The following is an 8,022-nucleotide window of genomic DNA, read 5'->3' on the forward strand; positions in this document are numbered from 1 at the left end:
TATTGACACCCTTGTTTTAGAGAAAAGGTGGGCTATTTACATTTTTTAAAAGTAACAGGATATGAAGAATTGAGCATTATTCTGCTTCTCCAGGGAATCTGCTGAAGGCAGCTCCCAAAACAAAACATAAAAAACTAAAAAGTCATAAAAGCTCTTAAAACCCTATTTTTAAAAGTAATGTAAGACACTGAGCAACATAAAATGGGTCTTAAACATTTCTCAGGCTAAAATAGAGGACATGTCACTACAGAAAATGCCCTTTCTCTGGTTACCATCAACCTCACTTCTGAGGACAGAAAACAAAGAGGAGAGCTTGTAAGAAGGCTCTTAGCTGGTGGGGCCCCAGCATCTTTTTCTGAATTCTATCTTCCCTCCCTACGACCAAACAGGTGTGTTTTTTGGGGGTGGGGGTTATTTTAAGTACAGAAGGACAGCCAGTCACAGATGTCTCAGCATCTGATCTAGTTTGGTCCTTATATTAGAATCTTAAGCCTTCCTATATACTTAAATTTCACTGATCACACTCGAATTCATTGTCAATGTATGTTCATACAATCAGGTTATGCATCACACCAGTGATTTATGAGTTGGTTGTGCAGCTATCCGCTTGTATATGATGTATAGAGTTGTATATATGGCATGTTAATATTGTGGTGATATATTTTTTGTTATATTTGGTAAGGGCTTACAGCCATTTAAGAATCAATTTAAGAATAGGAAAGAAACGAATATTATTATTATCATTATTATCATTATTATCATTATTATTATTAAAAGGTTTACAGGCCAGGGAGTGCTTTGCGTTTCTGTTACTTGTTAGTTAAATTGCACTCTAGATTGATACACTGTATGCATCAGTCATGACACAAGATAATAAAATACAACATTTAAAATTCATTTTTCTCGGGGGTTTTGAATAAAAGCAACAGAATTTTTAGCAGTAGTAATCACAGTGAGAGCCAGCGTAGCATAGTGATTAGAGTGTCAGATTAGAATCTGGAAGACCAGGTTCAAATCCTTGCTCTGTCACAGAAGTCCACTGGGTGACCTTGACCCACTCACCCACAGTCAGCCTAATCTACTTCATGGGGTTGTTGTGAGGATTCAGCGAAGTAGAGGAGAACAATGTAGGCCACTTTGGGACCCCATTGAAGAAATGAGGGTATAAAATTCATAAAAATAAAATGAAATACCTGCATAACATGGTTGTCATTCTCCAGGTAGGGCCAGGAATCTCCCAAAATTACAAATGATTTCTAGACCACAGAGATCAGTCCCTCTGGAGAAAATGGCAGCTATGGAGAGCATACACTATGATATGGCAATACATTCTGGCTGAGCTCTCTACCCAAACATCCAGGAACTTCTTAACCTGGAGTTGGCAAACCTACAACGTAAGTACAGATGCCTTTATAATTTTTTTTTAACTCTAGGACTGAGCAACAGGAAATCTAACAAATTGATTGTTGGTTCTTTTAATTTGAATGAATCTTAGTAAATTTTAAGGAAAGAGAGCTTCTTGGTAATGTTCTAAGTTTAAACCAGACACAATACATTAGGTGGAATAAATCTATGGTAAGGTATATTTAATTTATGTACCACCCTCCCCCAAAAGGCTCATGGCGGTGCACAACAACATAATAACAACATAAATAAACATAACATCATAAAACAACCATCAATAAACACATGATAACACTGTCAGGTTCTGCTGGGATGGGGTCCCAGACCAGGGTAGTCTCACCCTTCAGAGTCGCTTTTGTCAGGCAAGTGCCCAGGAAGATCCTCAGAACAGAGCATGGAGGGGTTCTCTTCACCCAGTTCCCTCGCTTTGCCCAGCTGGCAGCCTATTCCCACTTGAAAGGGAATGGATCTGGCTCTTCCTCCCAGGCCATACCTTTTAAATGCTCCCCCAGGGGAGGGACAAGCCCGGGCTCAGCCAATCCTTCCCCCCAACCCGGTGTTTGGGCTTTCTGTAACGTCTTTGGTTCGGCTTGTGGCCCCTGGAGTTGAGCGTGAGGGAGGAAGCACCGACCCTGGACAAATACACTGAGGATGAAGAGGAAGCTACTTAACAGCACACCACAAACACACGCAAGAATTAAGCATTACTGATAAATATAATACAAAACAGAATCCAAACATATAGGCATGCATACTTGAACTATACTTAGAATCCCTAAAAATATTTCAGATTACAACTTTCACTCTTTGTACCCTAAACACTAGATTGAAGTTCAACTTATGTTATTATTATTTGAAGTATAGTTCATGTTATTTGAAGTTATTGTTATTTGAAGTACTGAAGTATAGACATAGAAATTTACTTTTAATTTTCTCCAAGGTCATAGGAACTTAGTAGCACACAGAAATAAGACTGTTAATGTAAGAATGGTTATATTTTGTTACAAGCATATTTTGTTACAAGTTCTAGTTAAAAAAATTAAAAGCTTAACAAAATAAATCAATTTAAAATAAAGTACTTGTAATACCCACAGAGCCATCTTTTCTTAGTTTTCAGAATTTTTCATTTGTAGAGACTGTTCGCTGTATTGCAACAAATATTAATAAATTCCAGATTCTACAACTTGCATTTTAAGTAGAAATGCTGAAGCTGTTGAGGAGGAAAATCCATGCTGATTTTAAAGCAAATAGCTGCACACATTTTCCTCAGTGATTTCAGTGGTACTTAAATGCATCATGCCCATACTGCATCAATAAACTGAGTGCTGGAGGACAAAACTCCCCCAAACTGAAGAATAGCACAATTCAAGAAATTACGACTATGAGAGAAAAAAATGTATTACAATGGCTACAAGATTATCAGTACAATCCTCAAACAGTGTTATACTCTTCTAAATCCACTGAAGTCAAGAAGTTTAGAAGGGTGTAAACATGGAATCATAACAATGCCATCGTCTATTCATTAGGCAATTAATTAGGATTACTCCTAGGAAAGTGTTATGGCATTGTAAACTATGAGCGAGAATCCTTGGTTCAAATCCCAGCTTTTCCCTATTTACACTTTTGTATGAGGTATCACTATCTTTCAGATAAAGTAGTACTAGGGGAATAATACTGACCAACCTTACATAGTTTTTGTAAGGATTATTAAAATATTGTACAAACATACACACAACTAATTCAAATTTACAAAATACAACCGTGACAAAATATCGTAATAAAAATAACATACTAAGTATCAACAGCAGCAAAAGAAGCAATCATTTCCCTTCAACTAGAGTTACCAACCTCCAAACAAAATTTTTCCTGTACCTAATAGAGGTTTAATTTACCAGGTTATGTTATTAACTTATGTGCCTTGAAAGTTCCAGCCGCCCATATTAAGCCTCTAGTGAAAGAAAGGATGTTTCTTCCAGGCATGTTGGCAACCCCACCTCTAACAAATCAGCCCAGAAAATGATAGCACTGAATCAAACATCACAGCATAAGTTTTTTCCTGGTGCCAAATGTCAACAAAGAAAAAGCCAGGCAAATCTGTTAAGGAAGAGCATTTCTCAGGACAGATGTCACAAACAAGGAGAACCTATCACCACTTAATCTTGCTTCAAGTACCAGGGGAACCCAAAGAACAGCCATATACAGAATTGAAGAAAATGCATGTGTGGTGCTTTGGATGAACAAGTACACATGAAGTGCTTTGAACATTTTGGTGCATTCTGACTGTTATCAGACATAAGCAGGAAACAGCATGTTACACTTTTGCTCCAACAATAACACTGATTATTTATTAAATGTGTCCTGAGGTTGACCTCTAAAAATTCTTTCTGAGTGGTTTGGACCCAGGACACCCAAGAAAATTCCAATAAAAACTCCTCGTAGTTAGGATTCATCAGTGAAGCCCTGTTCAATATTCCAAATTAAGTGTATGTAAGACTGACATTAATCAGAGGCTTTTCAATAGGAATGGAAAATTAACACTCTTTCACTGGGCATCTGACCCAATAAGATCAAAACTAAATTAAAAACAGGATTTTTTGTTTCCTATTCACTGCTGATTTAAGTTATTGATTATTCTTTTTATTGACTAATGTTAACCACCAAGACAGTTGAAAACCAATCTACAAATGCCAACAGTGGAAAAATACAGCATCAATATGTGACACTCAGTTTTAACAATCAAAGCAGAAATCAGTTTTAAAATTTCTTAAACCATTGACAAAAAGCACAGATTAATAAAACAGCATATTAGAAGATGAATGAAAAAGCCAACTGTATTAAAAGCATAAAAATGATAGTGTGTTGACATAGTATATGAAACCCTGAAGGTCAAGAGGCAAAATCAGCAAAAATCCTTCCACAATAAAGCACTGTTTAAGGCTTTCACAGCCAGAATCAACTGGCTGTTATGAGCTTTCCAAGTTACACTGCCCAGGAAACCAAAAACAGCCAAATTATATTAACTTTCTGAAAGCCAAAAGCAAGGTGTTGTAGAAAAGTTTCTTACTGAACGAACTCAACAAATTGTCAGCCATACATATCATGATGTGGGATGATGACCTTAGTTCATATAGATGTAGGCATACTGTTTTGATGTTTTAAAGTCGATACCAGCACCAAAAATAACAGGCAACCAGTCTTGCAGATAACAGCACTAGAGCACAGGTGTCAAATTCGTGGCCCTCCAGATGTTATGGAGGGGCACGAGTTTGACATCTGTGCACTAGAGTAATTGTGATCAGTGCAGTAGGTTCCGGACAAAACCCAGCTGCATTTTGGACCAACTGAAGTTTCCAAACTGTCTTTAAAGAGAGCCTCATTGAATTTAAATGGGGAAGCTTTCAAAATTATTATTTTTAAATACTAAATATAAAATATTAATATTTGCTTCTACAAAACCAAATATGCAAACTCCTTCAACTTCCAATGAAAGTTTTTATTAACAGGGAAGTTGTGGTGTCTAATAAGGCTTTGTGGCATGTCAAGTTATACATTGTTACCAGTATGATCTGTGATACCAATGGCAGCTTCAGTGGTTTGCTTCCACTGCGCATGTACATTATTAGAAACTGTGGGACACCTTAACTGGGGTCACTGAAAAAAAGATCTAGATAAACTACTATGTTGTAGTATATCAAAAATAATTTACATTACATGCAATAATACAGCTATTAAATGGGAAGTATATTATTTATTAATTTAAGAAGAAGAAGAGTTTGGATTTATATCCCCCCTTTCTCTCCTGCAGGAGACTCAAAGGGGCTTACAATCTCCTTGCCCTTCCCCCCTCACAACAAACACCCTGTGAGGTAGGTGGGGCTGAGAGAGCTCCGAGAAGCTGTGACTAGCCCAAGGTCACCCAGCTGGCGTGTGTGGGAGTGCACAGGCTAATCTGAATTCCCCAGAAAAGCCTCCACAGCTCAAGCAGCAGAGCTGGGAATCAAACCCGGTTCCTCCAGATTGGATACACGAGCTCTTAACCTCCTACGCCACTGCTGCTCCACTGCTTAAAATATTTACTCCCCAATTTTAGTACAAGAATTTTAACGGTAGAGTCCAAAAATATAATTTTTCTTTTATTAATGAATGTCTATAAAGAACAATTTTGAAACACATATACAACCAATAAAATAGTTCATAACAATGGAGTCAACAAATTCATAATTGATTAAATGTATGTGTAAATAAAAGTTTTAACTTAAAACTTAGTGGAGTAGAAGCCAGACAAGCTTCTTGAGAGCGAATACTACACAAATGTGGTACTATTGTAAAATGGCTCAATTTGTGAAGGCACAGCAGATTCCAAAGGCAATGTTAGAAAACAAGCAAGTTCACAAACCTGCTTTTATCATAATTGAATTAGATTAAATTGGTTGAGGATTCTCATTAACAGGAAGGAACTAGAAGATAAATTATGTTCATGGAAAAGAGTTCATAGAGAAAAAAGAGGATATTCCAAATATTATAATCAATAAGATGTTACATGTCTTGAGGTGCGGAACAAGTATACAGCCATTGTTTATTTGATTCTCTTGTTTGGGGCCAAGTCTGAAAAACCATCAGCAGCTACACTAGCTGCCACAGGAACCACAGGCCACAGGCTTCTAAAGATCCACAGAAAATGGGATGAGAAACTGTGATTATTAAACATCATATTTTTAGTTCTGTTATTTCTTTTTGCAAATCAGAATTCTTAGCCTTCAAATATAATTTGCACAAGGGCTGTCATGTAATTACACGTCTGTTGTTTTGCATATTTTAACTCAATGTAACACTTCCTTGAATTCAATTCAAAGAATACAGTATTTTCACTGGGGATGGGTAAATGAAAATGTTAGCAAAAATCATGGCTTCTCTTATTAAATGGCAAGGATTTGTTAGAAAATTTAAAGCACACTGCCTGAACTAACACAAATACACTGCATTTCTAAAAGCAATCATTTCCCAAGAAATACTTCTACTGCAAACACAAAATTCACATTTTTAATCTTAAAGAAAGAAACAGATCACAATAAAGCTATCAATTATTTGGCAATGTCTGTTACTTAATTACAGTGTGATGGACATTACAAGTGCATGAGAGATAACTGAGCTGATGTTACTATGAGGGGAATCCCAGACCTACCCTGAAGAAAAAATTAGGAAATGAGATTCACTCCTGGTTATCCCCAAGGCATTACGATTGCAGCCAACTATTACCTCTTAAAGAATTATGTGTCATTTTAAACATATACCACATGGCACCTTTTTTTAAGCCTTACATAGAAGATGTTTAATATGTGGAAAAAAACAAACCCAGACTATGACCTGTAAAAATATTGTGACAGACACAAGCCCGCAAGGGAAAAAAGCACAAAACCTTATCAGTCGAGCATCCAGACTTAATACAAGAGAAAGTCTGGCACATAATAAAGTGATGCAAACCTTCCAGGCCAAAATTACATGAATATAAAGATAGGGCAGGCAAGCAAAGCAAAACTGTGTACAAGTCTGCAGCACCATTTGCCTACAAAACATTAGTCATACCTAACTCATAGATGGGGGGGATGGAAATTTCAAAAAAATAAAAGAGAAACACATGCATGACATACCACAAGGATTCAAATATGCGACAAGGGAGGAAGAAGGGATGAGAGGAGCGATTCTTCTCTCCTTCACCTGAAAGCTTAGGCAATCCCAAACCTGCTGCAAGGAATGCAGCCTGGGAAGCGTCCACAGTCACTGCGATCACTTCTAAATGGGCAACAGGACTGGAGGCGCTCTTTCACTTGTGGCGGCGGCGGCTGCGCCCGTGATTGATGGTGATGGTGGAGGAAAAGCAGGACCCCCGCGCCCAAATATCCTCAGAGAAGAAGGAGGAAGGCAGCCTCCCCCCCTCCCCCCCCATTAGTGTCCCTGGTGCTCGGGGTAAGTGGGAGGAGGCAAAGCGAGGAACAACAGCTACGGCAAGCAGACGGAAAAAGGGAGGCGAGGGAGGAGGCGGCATTCCCGGGGGCGCCCGCGCGTGTGGGTGGGATCCGAAAGGGGGCGGTTACGTGGTGGCTGAAGAGAAGGTGCAGGCAGAGAGGAAGGCGGCGACAGGTGGGACAGGTAGCCCAAGGATCCCCTTACCCACCTTCGCATCCCCTCAGCTCCGTCCGTCCCTGCGCGTTGCTGCCGTCGTTATGCTCTCCTTCCAGCCACAGCTCCACCGGCACTCACCTCCCTCTCTCCCCCCCGAACCCGCGACCCGCTTGCAAGGCTTTGAGGGCGGTGTTGTCGAGGTAGTCTCCCCCCCACCCCCTATTTTGGTCACTGACACGCATCCCCACCAATTGGAAAGGGGGGCAGGGAGGAAGATGCCACGCCTTCGTCTCAAAGGAGCCAATGGGGACAGGCGTCCCCCCCTTGCGGCAGGGTGGGCGGGAAAGGGGCGGGTTTCGCCACCCACCACCGCCTGCCTGGATTCCTTTAGCTCCGCCCACTGCGCGCCCAGGCTCGGTTGAGCGTGCAGCTCCAGAGCAACCGAAGGGCAGTGATAGAGACGGGGGGGAGGAGGGGGGTTCTGCTGGGGCTTCGCCT

General features: G+C 39.9%; 1 protein-coding gene across 3 annotated transcripts in view; it reads right to left on the minus strand.

Annotated features, from left to right (window-relative positions):
• The window catches only part of CDKL5 (cyclin dependent kinase like 5), an 82,416-nt gene extending 74,732 nt beyond the window's left edge, over nucleotides 1-7,684 (minus strand). For 2 of the 3 annotated variants that reach the window (XM_048493646.1, XM_048493644.1), the window contains exon 1: nucleotides 7,577-7,684. The gene's annotated coding sequence lies outside the window, so the exon portion shown is untranslated. Of the gene's footprint in view, nucleotides 1-7,052; nucleotides 7,398-7,576 lie in introns of those variants that run through there. The other variant, XM_048493645.1, reaches the window with a different exon arrangement.
• Between the last annotated feature and the right edge of the window lie 338 nt (nucleotides 7,685-8,022).

Source organism: Sphaerodactylus townsendi, linkage group LG04, assembly GCF_021028975.2.
Source record: "Sphaerodactylus townsendi isolate TG3544 linkage group LG04, MPM_Stown_v2.3, whole genome shotgun sequence".
In the NCBI taxonomy this organism is placed as follows: Eukaryota; Metazoa; Chordata; class Lepidosauria; order Squamata; family Sphaerodactylidae; genus Sphaerodactylus; species Sphaerodactylus townsendi.